The 19851-nt window shown below is 42.9% G+C and overlaps 1 protein-coding gene across 3 annotated transcripts in view; it reads right to left on the bottom strand.

The window, feature by feature from the left end:
- Positions 1-19851, bottom strand: part of LOC126202966 (putative fatty acyl-CoA reductase CG5065) — a 534251-nt gene that overhangs the window by 401652 nt on the left and 112748 nt on the right. The window lies entirely within an intron of this gene.

The raw sequence follows: 19851 nt of genomic DNA, 5'->3' as shown, positions 1-19851 counted from the left end.
CCAAGGCAGGATTCGAACCTGCGACCGTAGCAGCGGCACGGTTCGGGATTGAAACGCCTAGAACCGCTCGGCCACAGCGGCCGGCCCACGATGTGCGTCCACTATCAACCAGATACAGTACTGCACGAAAATATTGGAACATGCTGGATGCTGGTACACTACAATGGTCAAGTATTAGGTTGGTACGTAAGTTCGTAGTGTTTTTGTTTTGAATCTTTGTAGTCCGGTAGTTATGGGTATGTTTATCGTTATCATTTTTTATTTGGAGATAGATAGTGGAGCTGTGGTCGCTACAAAATGGAGTGCAACGTGAAGAAATCGGAATATTTCCGACATCATCATCTGTTTGAGTTCAACAGAGGGGTGACAGGAGCGAAGACAGCCAGAAACATTTGTACCGTGTCTGGAGATGATGCCACTGAGCAGAACACGGCAAGAAAATGGTTTCCTCGTAATAAGAAGGACCGTTTTGACACTAGTGACTACGTTCAGAAAGATCTATGGGGTTTGAAGAAGATCGTTTAAACGCAATCATCCACAATGATCCACGTCAGTGAACTCGAGAACGGGCAAATGTGTTCATCTGCGATCATTCCAAAATTGTGCAACATTTGCATACAATGTGCAAGGTTGTGCGACATTTCCTTGCAACGTGGAAAGTTGAAAAATAGGGTTTTTGATGATGTTATGCATCTGGTGAAACAGCGACGGTATGGTGTACTACGAATTGCTTCCCCGAGGTGTATTTATCACTGCTGACACTTACTATCAAAAACAGACGTCTTGCAGACGCAATCCAAGAACGACTACCAGGAAGAGAGCGTGAAGAGATGCTACTCCGTCCACGTTGTGCTAGATTGACCAAAAAAACATTGTACAGGAGTTGGGTTGGGAATTTATTCCACACCCATCTTATTCACTTGATCTTGCGCCCTCAGATTTTCACCTTTTCCGCTCTCCAACAACCTTCAAGGAACTTACTTTCCAGCGAAAGGGCTCCGATCAAGGCTCGACGTGTTCTTCGCCTCAAAAATCAAGTGATTTCTACAGTCGCGGAATCGAAAAGTTATGCCATCGTTGGCAACCTGTTGTAAATAGTGAAGGAGAGTATATTATATTGATGACTAAAGTCTCTGAAACTTATGGAAAAGCGCTACGAACTTCTGCACCAACACAAGTTTCTTCTTTGAGAAGTCTATTTAGTGTGAAGCCACACAACTGACGTAATCATATCTAAAGAGAGCGTAGCACACAAAACAACCACTCATTTGTCGGCAAATGAGTCAATACAGTGAAGTCTCATCAATGGAAAGCGAACAACAGCCAAACCTGTGCACCTCCATGTCTGAAGAAGTTCGATAAATAACGTATAGGGGTACGTATCGTGTCTTTTGTTCACGGTGGTTGTACTGATTATCATTCCAATGGACGTCAGTTGGTGGATAAATTAGTGGTCCTGGACTTCAGTCCTATGAAATACTTTTTGAGACTGTCGGATGGCAAAATTTTCCTCTGCAATGACGCTGAATCCATTTCCTGCAGCAGTGTTGGACGTCAAGAGGCATAGTAATACACATCAGCGGAAGGGGAATCTGCCCAAAACTCTCTTGCCACACACAGTGACTCGTTACCCTCCAGAACGGTTTGGCACTTCGGGTGTACCATACGACACATGAACTACTCGTTTCGTCAAACCACACTGCTGTGTACTTTACAGAAAGCAGATATTATGTACACATCTATGAACTGTAAAGACAGTTATAGTAACCCAATTATTATGAAACTTTGGCCTTTTTTAATGATAATAACGATAATATTAATTTCCCTTTAATATTTAACTTCTGAAATACACATCGCCTGAAACACAGAATTGATGATTTTCCATAATAAATAACTTGCGAACACGCTAATGTTTTATGTAAGTCAGCGAAGAATTTCATTTAAGTACATCATTAAATAACCAAGTAAACAGAAATTTGGGTAAATGTCTAATATTTAGGTATTAGTTTCAGTTTCTGACAGCAACTTGTACTTTATCTGTTGGATAACATTTTAATTTGTTTGATTGTCTGTGTGACTGAGGGGATGAATGCGGCATGTATATGAATTACGAATCGTTGAAATTGTTGAACATTAATGGCGAGTTACCGTAGAAAACATTTTACAACCCTGATGTGAATGACGTATGTGGGCCGGCCGAGGTGGCCGAGCGGTTCTAGGCGCTACAGTATGGAACCGCGCGACCGCTATAGGCGCAGGTTCGAATCCTGCCTCGGGCATGGTTGTGTGTGATGCCCTTAGGTTAGTTAGGTTTAAGTAGTTCTTAGTTCTAGGGGGCTGATGACCTCAGAAGTCAAGTCCCATTGTGCTCAGAGCCATTTGAACCATTTGAATCTTTAGAGGGATTAAAGTTCCGTGTGGCGTGCTTTACAGTTGTAACTGTGAACTTTCAGAGTCCAAAAACGTGATCAATGATGATCTGAATGAGCATCCGAAACTATTAAGCATCGTATGGTTTTCCAAGCTGCTTTTTAACCCATGAAAAGTCTGTTTGTTTGGATAATAAATCGTTAGGTTCAAAGCTACGAGATACAGTATATTTTGTTACACTCAGGATGGAGCTTTAAATATGTCGACTTGCGCATGACTTAATCAGTACAAACGGACTATAATCGTACTTCTGTTTCTGAAACAATGCGCTAGTGTGGATGTAGTAGCAAAGTAGTTGTACGAGAAATGATAATGCAGAACACACACAAGGTGCGTTCAATAAGTAATGAAACTTTCTTTTCTGGAGGAAGGTTGGTTTTACTCAGGATTCCAATACACTGTATTATTCCCCACTCTTCTGATTACAAAACCCTATTTTTCAACATAATCTCCGTTAATGCGACGGCCTTACGCCACCTTACTGGGAGAGCCTGTATGCTCCACATGTTATCACTTTATTGGTCGATGTCGGGGCCAATGTTTTGCTGCATCAATAACGTCCCCTCGTGCACGTACTGCTTTCCTGCAGAGTGCAGGAAGTTGGAACGTGCGAGATCCGAGTGTAGGGTGGATGAGAAGATGCGCAACCTTGTGTGAGGCCTTGCGTTGTCATGGAAGACGAGACGTTCGTTTGAATCTATGTGGCGACGAACACACTGTATTTGTTTCTTCAGTTTCCTGACGGTAACAATACAGTTCAGCGTTGAACGTTGCTCCATGAGAGAGGACATCAAACAGAATAATGCCTTCAGAGTACCAGAAGACAGTCGCCATGACTTTACCGTCTGAGGGTGCAGCTTTGAACTTTTTCTTCAGAGGAGAGGTTGTGCGGTGCCACTCCATGGACTGCCGTTTTGTTCCGAGTTCGAAGTGATGAACGCTTGTTTCATCGCCTGTGACGATGTTCAACAAAAAATTGTCACGATTAGCCTCGTAACGTGCAAGCAGTTCTGCACAGATGGTTCTTTGTTGCTCTTTATGGTCGTCTGTTAGGCGGCGATCACACGACTTTGAATACAACTGGTGGACAAGCACGTCAGCACTACCAACGGAGACGTCCATTTGAGCAGCGAGGTATTTGTGATCCGTCGCACTATCCAACATTGCAGGAGTCACAACTGTGCGCGGCCGGCCGGTACGCGGGAGATCGGACAGGTTTGCGCGACCTTGCTGCACAGACACCTCGCCTAAGCACTCACGTCTCACCGCGCGTTGCCGCTGCAAGGTCTCCGAAGACATCTTGCAAGCGCCTATGAATATGTGCGATGCTTTGGTTTTCCACAAAAAGAAACTCAACGAGAGCTCTCTGCTTGGAATGAACTCTTCTTACACTCGCCATTTTGGAGGCTACATAGAGCGCTGACACGTATCTGAACTTCATGACATTATACCGGCTAAAGCGGGAATGTTTCGCGATGCTCCACAACAAATTCCGCACTTTTTTAACCAAAATTGGCCGAGAAAATTTTTTTTGCGTTACTTACTAACGCCCTTCGTATTTTACCCGAAAATATTTAGTAGTTACAGCCAGACCTAACGCAATAAACAAACTTTATAGGGATAAGACAGGTAAGTCTATGCACCCTGTTGACACGTATACTGCAGCTAGTTATAATTTCGCTCATTTGAAGAACATTATACGTCACTTCAGGGCAGGCTGTGCTTCTGAAGAAGTCACCAGGGTAATTTCGACATTAACAGAAAACGCACGAGATCGCGCCGCAGCAGCTAGTCATCATCACGTATCTTATTTCGCGACTAATGATGGCTGAGTACAATAAAAGCGCTCCACTTCAAGTGTCATATTTCAGAGAATCTCACGAACATAGAGCTGGATAACGACGCGATCTCGGTTCTCAAGAAAGGATTGAACTTTGCTCCGACACCTAAAGATGCACCCATCGCCGGCATCATTAGTGCAGCGGCTCGACTCCCACCTGAAACAGCGGAAGAGGTGCGTTGCGCAACCTGCAGGGCCATAACTAGAACTAGACCTATGAAACCGAATATTTAAAAAAAAAAAGAGGGCGGCCATCCGGAAGCTAAGAGAAAAATCCAGACATAGTGGTCTTACCGGCAGACAAGGGTAACTCTACGGTAATCTTGTCCCACCAGGATTACACCACGAAGATTCGGGACCTGCTTGATGACACCGCATACCACAAGATTGACACCGATCCTACCAAGAGGGTCGAAAGGAAAACTTTGGCGCTTCTCAAAGATTCCGGCTTCCCTGAAGAGGTCACAAAGAAGTTACGACCCAGGGCCCCTGTTCCTCCGAGGCTGTACGGCTTACCGGAAGTCCACAAGGAACACGTCCCGTTACGTACTATTATATTGGTGCCCCCACTATCATCTCGCCAATTACCTCAAGGAGCTGCTCAGCCCTCACGTGGGGACATGCCCACACCATATCCGTAACTCTTCGGATTTCTGGGAACTCATCAACCACCTCACGATTAAGGAATCTGACATACTTGTTAGCTTCGACGTGGTTTCCCTGTTTACTAAGGTTCCGTTACCTGAATCTCGGAAATCGTCGGCCGGAAATTTGATGAGGAAACCAATGATGTGTTCAGACATGTTCTAACGTCAACATATTTTCTATTTGACAGTGACTACTAAGAGCAGACCGAAAGCGTTGCTATCGGGAGTCCTCTCTCTCCCGTCGTCGCTAACATGTACATGGAACATTTAGAGGAAGAAGCCTTGGAGTCAGCGCAACTAAAACCTACCTGTTTCTTCAGATACGTGGACGACATGTTTGTTATTTGGCCACATGAAAGAGACAAGCTGACGGGATTTCTCGCACATCTCAGCTCAGGACACGAGAATATCAAGTTCACCATGGAGGTAGAATCGGATGAGATGCTCCCTTCTTGGATGTTCTCGTCAAAAGACGAGATGACGGCAGGTTGAGGGCACATCGTGTATAGAAAGAAAACTCAGAGTTATACCCACACACGGATAGCTGCCACCACCCAGCTCAGAAGAACGGCGTGTTAAAAACTCTTGCACATAGAACTCGCGCCCTCTCTGACGAGGACAGTCTCCAACAAGAATTGACCCATCTGAAGTCTGTGTTTCTGAGGAACGGTTATAAGGAAAGGCAAATCCGGGACGCTCTACGTCCGACACTCGCAACACAACCGGCGGAAAGTAAGGAAGAACCTGAGGAAAATACGGACATGGCATTCATTCCGTTTTGTGGGGCCTTATCGGGAAACGTTGAACGTATTTTACGCAAATATCAAGTAAAAACAGTCTTCTGCCCTTCAACTAAAACCAGAGTCTATCTTGGCACTAATAAGGACAACCTTGGTTTACGTAAATCAGGGGTTTACAAAATACCGTGCCAATGCGGTAAGGACTACATAGGCCAGACAATTGCAACAGCCTAATAAGTCTGCAATCGCCGAGCATTGCCTGTCAGAACTTCACGGCATGGATTATGACAAGACCAAGGTCCTAACACAGACTTCGAAATATTGGGACTGCATCATCAAAGAAGCTATAGAGATCGGAGTAAGAAAACCTGAACTGAATCGTGACAGCGGCTATTCCCTTAACCAAGCTTGGGAACAGCCATTACCCGGATTAAGGAGAAGATAGAAATATCCCAGAATGTACCGACTTCGAGGGCAGTGGGAGGAAATCCCGAAATGCCGCCGGCAAACCTTTCTGGGCGCGGACTACGAGGGAACACCCAGACGCGGGGCCACAAGCCGGACGTCGAACTCCGGCGCGGACGGCCGAGAGCGCGCCCGCGGCGCGGATGGCGGAGGGAGGGGGAGGGGAGGGGAGGGGAATCTGATATTTACCTCACGCCTGACGTCCCTTGGTAGTACATCAGCACACCTGACGATGGCAACAAGGTCGATTGCCGTAATGTGTCCTTTGTACACTCACACCAGGCTGTTCACCCGAGATTTATTTCATTACAGAGCAATTTGATAAGCATAATACAGCAATTTGTACTATATCGAAGGGTATCCTTCTTTGAATGACAGAGTGAAATACAAATTTGTGTCTGCACGATATGTGATGTTCCACAAGAACAATTTTGTTGAATGCTCTCGCTCTTTCTTGATCACCTTGTGTTTTTCACACTCTGGAAGAGATCGTACGATCCACGACAAGGACAGCCTTCGTCAGCCTGAGATGGGAATTGCTCTAGCTATTCGTTTCACGTGTGCTGACTTGTAAAACCAACACCTACATTATTCTCTCTTTAGCGACAGCGGCGTCAGCAGATGGCCTGTGAACTCTGTAGTTATTCGTCACGAGTAGAGCGAACTGAATGTAAGCATTCCTAATTAGTTCCCTGAAATACAGGGTGTCCAAAACTTATCTTTACAACTTAAGACTTCAAAGACTTTAAAACTGGAGTAAATATTAACAATTTTTTTTTTTTTTACCTTCCAGGTGATGCAATTTTGACGCGGAAGTGACCTTGGAAACCTGATAAAACGTGAACACCACAGGAGAAAGCTCAGTGTGTAGCCTGGTTCATACAGACGACGACCGATACTCCAGTGCAGCGAAACTTTTTAACACAGTGTGGAAGGCAACCACCGTCCCGACCAACTATTCAGGCTTGGTATACTTCATTTATGGAAATAGGCAGTGTTGTAGAAACGGTGCGTACGGCGGCCAGACAGTTGGAAATGACGATCAACAGTGCACAATGTCTTGCATAAGAGGTTACGGTTATATCTCTCCAAGGTGCAGCTGCTTTAGCGATAGGTAGATTGGACGAGGTGGTCCAATTCGATGGCCGCCACGATCCCCTGGTCTCACATCAGTGTACTTCTTTCTGTGCGGTTTGGCAACGAATCTGGTGAACCGAACCAAGGTCAGAGACCTATAGGACTCGAATGCAAGCAGATGCAATGGGTTTGTATACGGTACCGTGGAAATGTTGAATTTTACGTGGAGAGAGAAGGAATTCCGACTAGACATGTCGGTGCCACTAAGGGTGCACACACCGATGTGTGTGAATGAGGTAACTTAACTATATGAGTTGTCAGAAGCTGAAAACAATTCGAAAAAGATTCTGCTTCTATAACCGAACAGTAAATTCTATCCCGATGCAGTTTTTACAGTACTTCTGCATACTGCTAATGCTTTCCGATGTCAATAAGATTTCGGTGGGCAGCACAAATGTAGAGTGAAAAATCAATAACCGACTAAGTGCTAATAAACTTATTCCAAGGTATTCAGTTTATTTTGTGTTTACAAAAATATTTTAATGAAAACTTAAAAAATATTTTTATTTATTGTCTAAAGTAATAGTCACTCAATTACTGCAAAAGCTTTTTTAAGTTCCCTTCTTTTATCAATGAAAAGATTTCATCCTAAACAACGCAGAACATGCTACATGCGATACAGATATCGACAAAAACTAGGTAAGCATTTATCAGTTTTTTAATAATAAAGATCTTACAGATACACTATCCTGTGGTGCACAAAACTATTTTAAATGATTAATTGTTCGAAAAATATTATATTACCTATTTTAAAATACGGCCTCATCTGTTGAATACTTTTTCTTCTCAGATGAAATTTGTTTTTACTTTTTTGTAACGGTAAAACGAAGTTCTTTATTAGGTCAGTGGTAACCTTTTCTTGAAAATCGTGTAGGCGCTCATGTCTTAAAAGTTCACTGAACATTGTTTTCGTCTTGACGACACAAGGTAAAAATTTTTTCACTTGAATCCAAGTAAATTTGGAGACATTTACTATTGTGTTAATATGGCTACCGGCTGCTTTTTTACAAAAAAAAAAAAAAAAAAAAAAAGCCGTTCTCAGGCTAGAGCACGGTAACCACAAATGGACTGTTAGGTGCCACATTCTCAGTAAGGTCATTAGATACTTGGCAATCTGACATTCTTCCAGCCTGCTACATCTTTCAATCTAGGCAAGATCCCTTCCACACTCTGCAAACAACTGCAAAGCTTCCTGGCACTTAACCGGCCTTTGCCTCGACTGTGGGCCGACATATACCGCTCATGCTATCTTCCGGGCCTCGTATGCACTACTATAAATGAACTTTGTTCTTCTATTCTAATTAAAAAAAAACAGCACTTAGCCCGTTACTGATTTCCACTTTATATCCCAACTGTACAGACGGTGTTGCGAAAGGGTTTCCTGTGTGGGACTGACCTCTGTGTGAAGTTCACACTGTTGCTAAGGCTTTATGTCAAAAGAATCTTCCGTCGGTTCTTCGTATAGCAGCATTAAGACAAAAATTTTGTTTACTATTACTAAGGGTTCTCAAAGTGCGAAATGCATGAAATGTCTTGGCCATCGGTTTTTAATGACATCTGTCTAGAGTCAAACTGGGAAGGACCGTGCTTGAGCTTGAAATCTGTGAGTTCTGGGAACACTAAGTGTAATGGTGCAATCGCAAAATGTTAATTCAGTATCCATACTTACATGTTTCCTCAGCCTACTGCAACATACGCGAAACTAAGAGGGGCGGTAACAGTAAAATTGCAACCAACAAGGCAGGGCTTCTATCCGAACATCGCGCAAAAAAGAACTAGTAAAACGAGGGGCTCGACGTCTTTGCAAATAAGAAATTTGGTAGTCTTTTTGTTTAGCACAAATCTGCGACATGGCTCGACTGGAGTAGGGCAGTATCGAAATAATGTGCCCATTTGCATCCTGAGTCGACAGTAATTCTCCAGCTATTTTCAACACAAAGTACAGTGTTACTTCGTTCAAACATGTATTACTTTGTAGCACCGCAAGATAGAATCCAGACTCACAATTTAGTACAAATAACTTTGTGGTAGTGATGAAGGGTAATCTGGATTACGACGTACACGGAGGAACGCTATTAGAGTTTAATGTATCGTTGACAACGTGAACATTACAGACTGAAATATGTATAGCAAGTATATAAACCAGGCATGACAACCTCTGGTGACCTGCAGTCCTTAATCACATACTTACAAGGGAACCTCCCCATCGCACCCCCGTCAGATATAGTTATAAGTTGGCACAGTGGATAGGCCTTGAAAAACTGAACACAGATCAATCGAGAAAACAGGAAGAAGTTGTGTGGAACTATCAAAAAAAAAAATTAGTAAAATATACAAAGTGAGTAGTCCATGCGCAAGATAGGCAACATCTAGCAGCATGTAAACTCATGAACGCCGTGGTCCCGTGGTTAGCGTGAGTAGCTGCGGAACGAGTGGTCCATGGTTCAAGTCTTCCCTCGACTGAATATTTTACTTTCTTTATTTTCGCAAAGTTATGATCTGTCCGTTCGTTCATTGACGTCTCTGTTCACTGAAATAAGTTTAGTGTCTGTGTTTTGCGACCGTACCGCAAAACCGTGGTATTAGTAGAAGAAAGGACGTGCCTCTTCAATGGGAACCGAGAACATTTGATCGCGAGGTCATAGGTCAACCGATTCCTCCACAGGAAAACACGTCTGATATATTCTATACGACACTGGTGACGGCATGTGCGTCACATGACAGCAATATGTTGTCGACCCACCTAAATTGTACACTTAGCGAATGGGTAAAAAGATTCTTCTACCTTGCCCGATTTAGGTTTTCTTGTGGATGTGATAATCACTCCCAAAAAAGTGATAAAAACATAAGAGTTTGTCACATAAACTGAAAATAAAAAACTAAACTTTTCACTCGAGGGACGACTGGAACCTAGAACCTCTCGTTTCGTAGCTGCTCTCGCTAACCACGGGACCAAGGCGCTCTCTCACTCCCATTGTCCTTGAAGTTGCCTATCTTGGCATGGACTACTCAGTCTGTATATTTTACTAATTTTTTTCATAGTTCCACACAACTTCTTCCTGTTTTCTCGATTGATCTGTGTTCAGTTTTTCAAGGTCTATCCACTGTGCCAACTTATAACTAAATCTGAGGGGGTGCGATGGGGAGGTTCCCTTGTTAGTTGAGCTCGTGGGCCACCTAGTCATGTGGCTATGCGACAGCAGCGTTCCTAGCGCATAAAGACAAAACTATACAGTTTATGGGGTAATCCATCGACATGAATGGCACCTCTTCCCCGAAAAGACATGGCGCCAACTTACATCTACATCTACATCTATACTCCGCGAGCCACCTTACGGTGTGTGGCGGAGGGTACTTATTGTACCACTATCTGATCCCCCCTTCCCTGTTCCATTCACGAATTGTGCGTGGGAAGAACGACTGCTTGTAAGTCTCCGTATTTGCTCTAATTTCTCGGATCTTTTCGTTGTGATCATTACGCGAGATATATGTGGGCGGTAGTAATATGTTGCCCATCTCTTCCCGGAATGTGCTCTCTCGTAATTTCGATAATAAACCTCTCCGTATTGCGTAACGCCTTTCTTGAAGTGTCCGCCACTGGAGCTTGTTCAGCATCTCCGTAACGCTCTCGCGCTGACTAAATGTCCCCATGACGAATCGCGCTGCTTTTCGCTGGATCATGTCTATCTCTTCTATTAATCCAACCTGGTAAGGGTCCCATACTGATGAGCAATACTCAAGAATCGGACGAACAAGCGTTTTGTAAGCTACTTCTTTCGTCGATGAGTCACATTTTCTTAGAATTCTTCCTATGAATCTCAACCTGGCGCCTGCTTTTCCCACTATTTGTTTTATGTGATCATTCCACTTCAGATCGCTCCGGATAGTAACTCCTAAGTATTTTAAGGTCGTTACCGCTTCCAATGATTTACCACCTATGGCATAATCGTACTGGAATGGATTTCTGCCCCTATGTATGCGCATTATATTACATTTATCTACGTTTAGGGAAAGCTGCCAGCTGTCGCACCATTCATTAATCCTCTGCAGGTCTTCCTGGAGCACGTACGAGTCTTCTGATGTTGCTACTTTCTTGTAGACAACCGTGTCATCTGCAAATAGCCTCACGGAGCTACCGATGTTGTCAACTAAGTCATTTATGTATATTGTAAACAATAAAGGTCCTATCACGCTTCCTTGCGGTACTCCCGAAATTACCTCTACATCTGCAGATTTTGAACCGTTAAGAATGACATGTTGTGTTCTTTCTTCTAGGAAATCCTGAATCCAATCACAAACCTGGTCCGATATTCCGTAAGCTCGTATTTTTTTCACTCAACGTAAGTGCGGAACCGTATCAAATGCCTTCCTGAAGTCCAGGAATACGGCATCAATCTGCTCGCCAGTGTCTACGGCACTGTGAATTTCTTGGACAAATAGGGCGAGCTGAGTTTCACATGATCTCTGTTTGCGGAATCCATGTTGGTTATGATGAAGGAGATTTGTATTATCTAATAACGTCATAATACGAGAACATAAAACATGTTCCATTATTCTACAACAGATTGACGTAAGCGAAATAGGCCTATAATTATTCGCATCTGATTTATGACCCTTCTTGAAAATGGGAACGACCTGCGCTTTCTTCCAGTCGCTAGGTACTTTACGTTCTTCCAGAGATCTACGATAAATTGCTGATAGAAAGGGGGCAAGTTCTTTAGCATAATCACTGTAGAATCTTACGGGTATCTCGTCTGGTCCGGATGCTTTTCCGCTACTAAGTGATAGCAGTTGTTTTTCAATTCCGATATCGTTTATTTCAATATTTTCCATTTTGGCGTCCGTGCGACGGCTGAAGTCAGGGACCGTGTTACGATTTTCCGCAGTGAAACAGTTTCGGAACACTGAATTCAGTATTTCTGCCTTTCTTCGGTCGTCCTCTGTTTCGGTGCCATCGTGGTCAACGAGTGACTGAATAGGGGATTTAGATCCGCTTACCGATTTTACATATGACCAAAACTTTTTAGGGTTCTTGTTTAGATTGTTTGCCAATGTTTTATGTTCGAATTCGTTGAATGCTTCTCTCATTGCTCTCTTTACGCTCTTTTTCGCTTCGTTCAGCTTTTCCTTATCAGCTATGATTCGACTACTCTTAAACCTATGATGAAGCTTTCTTTGTTTCCGTAGTACCTTTCGTACATGATTGTTATACCACGGTGGATCTTTCCCCTCGCTTTGGACCTTAGTCGGTACGAACTTATCTAAGGCGTACTGGACGATGTTTCTGAATTTTTTCCATTTTTGTTCCACATCCTCTTCCTCAGAAATGAACGTTTGATGGTGGTCACTCAGATATTCTGCGATTTGTGCCCTATCACTCTTGTTAAGCAAATATATTTTCCTTCCTTTCTTGGCATTTCTTATTACACTTGTAGTCATTGATGCAACCACTGACTTATGATCACTGATACCCTCTTCTACATTCACGGAGTCGAAAAGTTCCTGTCTATTTGTTGCTATGAGGTCTAAAACGTTAGCTTCACGAGTTGGTTCTCTAACTATCTGCTCGAAGTAATTCTCGGACAAGGCAGTCAGGATAATGTCACAAGAGTCTCTGTCCCTGGCTCCAGTTCTGATTGTGTGACTATCCCATTCTATACCAGGTAGATTGAAGTCTCCCCCTATTACAATAGTATGATCACGAAACTTCTTCACGACGTTCTGCAGGTTCTCTCTGAGGCGCTCAACTACTACGGTTGCTGATGCAGGTGGTCTATAGAAGCATCCGACTATCATATCTGACCCACCTTTGATACTTAACTTAACCCAGATTATTTCACATTCGCATTCGCTAATAACTTCACTGGATATTATTGAATTCTTTACTGCTATAAATACTCCTCCACCATTGGCGTTTATCCTATCCTTGCGGTATATATTCCATTCTGTGTCTAGGATTTCGTTACTGTTCACTTCCGGTTTTAACCAACTTTCCGTTCCTAATACTATATGCGCACTATTTCCTTCAATAAGCGATACTAATTCAGGAACCTTGCCCTGGATACTCCTGCAGTTTACCAATATTACGTTAACTTTTCCTGTTTTTGGTCTCTGAGGACGGACGTTCTTTATCAACGATGCTGATGTTCTCTCTGGTAAGCCGTCAGGTATTTTATCGTTTCGCCCAAGGGGGGGTCCCTCTAACCTAAAAAAACCCCCGTGTGCACGCCACACGTACTCTGCTACCCTAGTAGCTGCTTCCGGTGTGTAGTGCACGCCTGACCTGTCTAGGGGGGCCCTACAGTTCTCCACCCAATAACGGAGGTCGATGAATTTGCAACCATTATAGTCGCAGAGTCGTCTGAGCCTCTGGTTTAGACCCTCCACACGGCTCCAAACCAGAGGACCGCGATCGACTCTGGGCAATACGCTGCAGATATTAAGCTCAGCTTGCACTCCGCGTGCGATGCTGGTTGTCTTCACCAAATCAGGCAGCCGCCGGAAGGAACCAAGGATGGCCTCAGAACCCAAGCGGCAGGCGTCATTCGTTCCGACATGTGCTACTATCTGCAGCCGGTCACACCCAGTGCGTTCAATAGCTGCCGGAAGGGCCTCCTCCACATTACGGACGAGACCCCCCGGCAAGCACACCGAGTGCACACTGGCATTCTTCCCCGACCTACCCGCTATTTTCCTGAGGGGCTCCATAACCCGCCTAACGTTGGAGCTCCCTATAACTAATAGGCCCGCCCTCTGTGACTGTCGGGACCTTGCCGGAGAATCGGCCACTGGCCCAACAGGCGAGGCATCCTGTGGTGGCTCGGAAACGATGTCATCACCACTAGGAAGCTCCCCGTACCTGTTGGAAAGGGGTAAGGCAGCTGCCACGCGGCCAGATCCCACCTTCGCCTTTCGGCCAGGCACGCGCGAGCCCACCACTGTCCGCCATTCACCCTGGAGTGATGGCTGACCGGTAAGATGCTCACTGCCGGAAGACGCAGCGACATCAGGGGTTCCATGTGATTCCAAGGCCACCGAAGTAGGCATAGGTCTCACCACAGTTGCCCCAACGCCACTACGAGCCGACGCCTGCGCCTCGAGCTCGATGAGCCTAACAGACAAAGCCTCCACCTGCCCCCGAAGAGTGGCCAATTCTCCTTGCGTCCGCTCACAACAACCACAGTCCCTACACATGACTATGTTTACCCTACTCTATACGGTGACAAATTCCCAAGATAATCTTCTGATGAGCTACTCTGATAATCAAGAAACACTCACTGAAATACGAGACGCGAAAACTACGCTAGGTTTTCCCAGAAAAACTATTTAAAAGCTAAGCGCAGCAAATAAGTACAAAATAAATTTCTCTCCTAACGATCAAGAACTGTTAGTTTCTATGCAGAGCAGATAAACACAAATAGAATCCCTTCCTTAGTGGAAGGTCGTAAACAAAATGCAAAATAAACGCTTTATACAAACAGTACTCGCTGCTGCTGGTGCTCTCGCTCTGGCTGTCACAAGACAGCCTAAAAATATGCGTTTTTGAGAGTACATAACATTCATTTTATGTTCAACTGTCTTCAGATTTATTTACGCCTCTTGATAGTTGTTTATTTGCTTAAGACGTATGACAATAGCTGTCTTGCATACTCCCGTTGCAAAAATCGGTAGCGCCTCGCTCTCACTCCCACAAACTTCTGCGGGCCGGATCCGGCCCGCGGGCCGCCGGTTGCCCACCAGCGATCTAAATGAGCAACAGCGCGACACTGTCAGTACGATACAATGCAGCTATCAAATTTGTGTTATTCTGCATCCTTGGCGAAACATTTTGCAAAAGAAATTATAAAAAATTCACCTAATTTTTTGGGCGAAAACGGTCTAGCTCAAAATTGGATCATCACACGACAGAGTTCTGATACAAAAACACTAACGTGTTTACTACTTTGCATTGCAAAAATATTACAAAATTTGTTTTGCCCCATCGTTTTGGATGTTTTGGGTCTTAAAAGAATTTATTTTTTCTGATTTTTCTTTTTTCTAACGGCTTTTGAATATTCCGCCTAGATAAGTTAACAAGTCTATTTTTTTATTTTTATCCATTTTTTTAACCTTCTGAAAATGTTGTGGCACAATAGCCTTCTATTAGTCATCAGTTGTCTGCTTCATATTGGAGTGTTTTGAGATCCATTTTAAGAACAAAAAAGCCAAAGTAATAAGGTAAAAAATTATGTAATGTTTTTGTAATGCAAATCAGTAAACACCTTATAACGCTCTATTTCTGTACCAATATTCTCAGTTCTATGACCAGCCACCTTTGAGCTAGACCGAATTAGATGATTGTCATTTTAAACGCAAAAAATTAGGAACTATTTAAATCATATGAAATATTTTTTTGTTTCGCTAAAGGCAAATGATATGTGTAGACCTGGGGGACGTTGGGTTTTCCGATATTCGAGATTTTTTTTCAATAAAACAACAAACGAATAACGAAACTGACTTTAGATCTTTATAGTACACCCTTAATATTGTATTATGTATTTTAAGTAAAAATACTTGCATCCAGAGGACACTAACAACATCGACGAAAGGCCTTCATGTAATGCGCGGGCGATTGGTGAGAGCTCTGAAAGTCAGAATTTTCAGCCTAGAACAAAATTTAAGAAACTGCGCTGTTGTTGGGAGGTCTGAACGCCTCAATTTTCAGCCTAGAACAAGATTTCAGAAACTACTGATACTGTATGACGTAGTACGTACGGATATCTAAAAAACTGTTTTTGATAAAATGGCGGCACACTGAAATTGAAGTCATTTTTTCGACATTAAGTCGTTACAAAAACGTACACCAAAAATCGAAATTAAAGAATATCGCAAAAATCTACGAACTAACGTAGAAAAAACGCAGTCAGAAGTTACAAAAAGGGATAATTAATTGCATGTATATTTCATGACTTACAGCTCTCGCCAACTTTAAAATGTTGTTAAAAAAACAGATGTTTGAAGTTTCAACTTGTGCTTTTTAACACTGAAATTGAACAAACCTTTAATCGACAATGCCGGCACCGTCAGTTGGCATTTTCGCTAATATCGAAACAGCAATTTTGACGAAATTTTGAATATAGATTAACTGGATTCCACTTACCAATCAAGGCGTTTTTTGCACGATTGGGATTACTTTTCCAAACTTTTGTATCCGTATAAATACATTCGTCATTTTCAAGCTCTCACGTTTTACTTCGTATAAAAAACAAGCGAAATGACAAGATAAGCAGACGCGAGACAAGCTCATGCTTTCAGACTGCTTACCATTAACGAATCATCTTACGAAGACTAATACTGTTGTGAATAATGTTTCATATATGTGATGTCTGTTCTTTCGAATCTGTCCGAATCCTGGTCCACATAAATTTTCGGTTTGCCCCATATCAATAACTCGGTGCCCACTGGCAGCTAATATCTTTAATTCCCTTGTGCCTTGAATAATATTTTAATTGATACCAATGCCCTCTGCGATACTATTTGAAACTGAAAGGATCCCTATTCCTTATATTTAAATGTTTCCCTGAGACATTTAAGTCTCTTCGTTATCTACGATAATGATCGAAGCAGAAGAAACGAGTCCTGGCCACAGCACAAATTTCAATTCATTTTTTCTGCTTCGATCATTATCGTAGATCCCTTTTCCGTCGGTTTCTATTTTTTTATTACATCGGTTGTATTCGAGCGCTCAGATGCGCCAAACCCCCATGTACTAAATCGCGGTTTTAACATATTTCAACATTTCTGGCACATTTAATATGGATGAACATTAAAAACAGTTTCGCTTTGGAACATTTTACGCTGATACATGTTTCCTTCGGCAAAGAATAATGCTCTAGTATCATTTTCACGGATTTCAGACTGACTGCTGCGTACAGATTCCGTTGTTCATTCGGTGAGCTGAGAGTGACATCCCACGCCTCGCTGAGTTGTAACCAGCGTCCCTGTTTATCAGATATACCGCAACTTTACTTCAATCACCTCCTTACGGTGGGATGGGGGGGGGGGGGCACGTACGTTGAAACACAGGGGTACTTTTACTGATTGAGAGATAATGGAACCAAACTTTGCACATGTTGTCATTACGTTTTCAGGTATAATCTGTTTTTTTTTATTCATTTTTCTTGTCAAATAATTTGATCGGGACGATGATGAATACTTTAAGAACACATACAATCACATGGGGAACATTTTTCAAAGATTACTGTACTTACCAGTTTCAAAATTTGGTAGGTTGTTCTTAATAATTAGATACACAAATCTGTGTACCAGTTTTCGTAATATCAGTCTTAGAACTCTAGCGACAATTACTTATGGTTATGATACATAGCAATTTTCATTTCACAAACACTTAAACAAATTTGTCAGTAATTCAACTGGAAAATTTTGTACCACAGGAGGTTGTGTTACAGTATGTACAAAGTTTTTAGAAAATTGCACTTTTTTATCTCCAATGATTCAGCTGAAAATTATCCTTGCATACTGAAATATAAAAGTTACGGGAAATGTATAAAAAAGATTGTATTAGAATTTATGCCAGAAACAAGTACCTTAATGTTTGCTTTAACCATACTTTTGGTTGTTTTGTTGTTGCTCTTTCTTTTCTAATCCGATCCTTCCGGTGTATAGTTTTGGTAACATCCTTCCTAGACATTTCATAACTAGGAACACACATATCATCAGTCTTCTCCAATAGGTTTTCAGTGACGTAACCTGCATCAAATACTAGTCTCGTAAGGGTCCTGATTCTTCCTGTGTTACCATCACTGAACAACAGTTAAGCACCATACGAGGAAAATTTAACAATAGTAGACGACCGAATGTTGTCTACGGATGTCTCTTCTAAATGTGGTTATTAAAGATTTCGTTCAGGTTTTTTGTTCCACTAGTGGGAGGTAGCGTTGCTCACGTCCGTAGGTTTAACCTTAAAATACCCTACACGTGCCTCCTGGGTGGTGCTAATTGAGCAACAGTGATTACAGGCAGCCAGACTATCCATTGGGCCTCCTGGTAATGACATATCAACTAAATAGCAGAAACAGTTCTTTTCAGAGCTCATTAACAAGAAACATTGGACCAACTATCAGTTCCACTAGTTTGCATTTCTTTAAAAAAATCTTAATTAATCGTATCGTACATGGGTTCACAGCTTTCTACACTCTACAGGTGTCTTCTCTGATGGCAGTAAATAATACAATATCGCAAACAGTGACAGAATCGTGTAGAAAAAGGCGGCGTGGCACTGCACATTGCGCTTCAGTCCGGAACCGCGCGACTGCTACGGTCGCAGGTTCGAATCCTGCCTCCGGCATGGATGTGTGTGATGTCCTTAGGTTAGTTAGGTTTGAGTAGTTGTAAGTCTAGGGGACTGATGACTTCAGATGTTAAGTCCCATAGTGCTCAGAGCCATTTTTTGATCTGCGCATGGGCTGAACAAGATAGTTTTACATCGTTTGTAACACGAATTAAACTCTGAAAATTGGAGGAAACATTTCTAACGTACAACAGAACTTAATAATATTGCCCTCGAACCTTTAAGTCTGGGACAGAATTTTTGTCAGATACGGATTTCCGGCTAAAAACCCGGGAAGACTTAAATGAAGCACTACACAACGTACCAAAAGAATTACTTTATATCTGAAAGGATTATTAGTTAATAGATAACTGGAGCATCATTAGCAGCACATTAATAAAAATATGAAACGATAATCAGCAGGAACATAGAAAAACATTTTTGGAAAAATAGTTTCATCGTGAGGGATAAAAGAAAGACTCCACGGTATAGTAATCTTATGAACGTATGGGACACGATAAACCAGAAGGAAACAGAACACGATTAGTATTGTCGAATGTAGAATTTATGAGCAGCTACTTCTCGATAATGAGAATCACGGTAATCTTAGAAATGTTACCAATGATTAGGAACAGTCTATGCTTCTCAATCAATAGGCTCAGCCTTTGTTTCGAAATAAATGTGACACTCCGAAGGAGAGAGTGCGCTATTTTGAAACTTTGTGTTAGATTAAAACAGTCTGCCGTTACGGGACAAGCTCATTTGTGGGCAATGCTCTAACCCACGGGTGGGCAACCGGCACCCGCGGGCCGCATCCGCCCTCGATTTGTTTCAATCCGCCACGGATGAAAGCTTGAGGATGAAATTCGGGATGAACATAAAATGAGCGTACTCGCAAAAATCGCGTGTTTTGATGCATAATTTGCTGGCGTGGCGTGTCGCAATTGGCGTCTCATTAATTCGTTACCCCCATTAACATTAGCGTTACGGACGCTGTAGCTTTGACGTTATAAGCTAGGAGCGCTACTGTCGCGTCACGTGACGTGACGAGGCGGCCCGCGCGCTTAACGTAAGTATGTTAATCAGAACTGCGTGCTACCAAAGGTTGCCCACGGCTGCTCTAACCGATGGAACTACCCATGCAAAACTCGAAAACTGTCCTCACAGCTTCGGCTCTGGCAGTATCCCTCCAAGCTCCCCTGCATATCTCGCTGAACTGCGAGGGATGTTCGACGAAGGCCGGTCGGAGTGGCCGTGCACTTT

Source organism: Schistocerca nitens, chromosome 9 (assembly GCF_023898315.1).
Source record: "Schistocerca nitens isolate TAMUIC-IGC-003100 chromosome 9, iqSchNite1.1, whole genome shotgun sequence".
In the NCBI taxonomy this organism is placed as follows: Eukaryota; Metazoa; Arthropoda; class Insecta; order Orthoptera; family Acrididae; genus Schistocerca; species Schistocerca nitens.
Note: the sequence above shows the minus strand (reverse complement) of the source record. Positions and strands in the feature narration are given on the sequence as shown.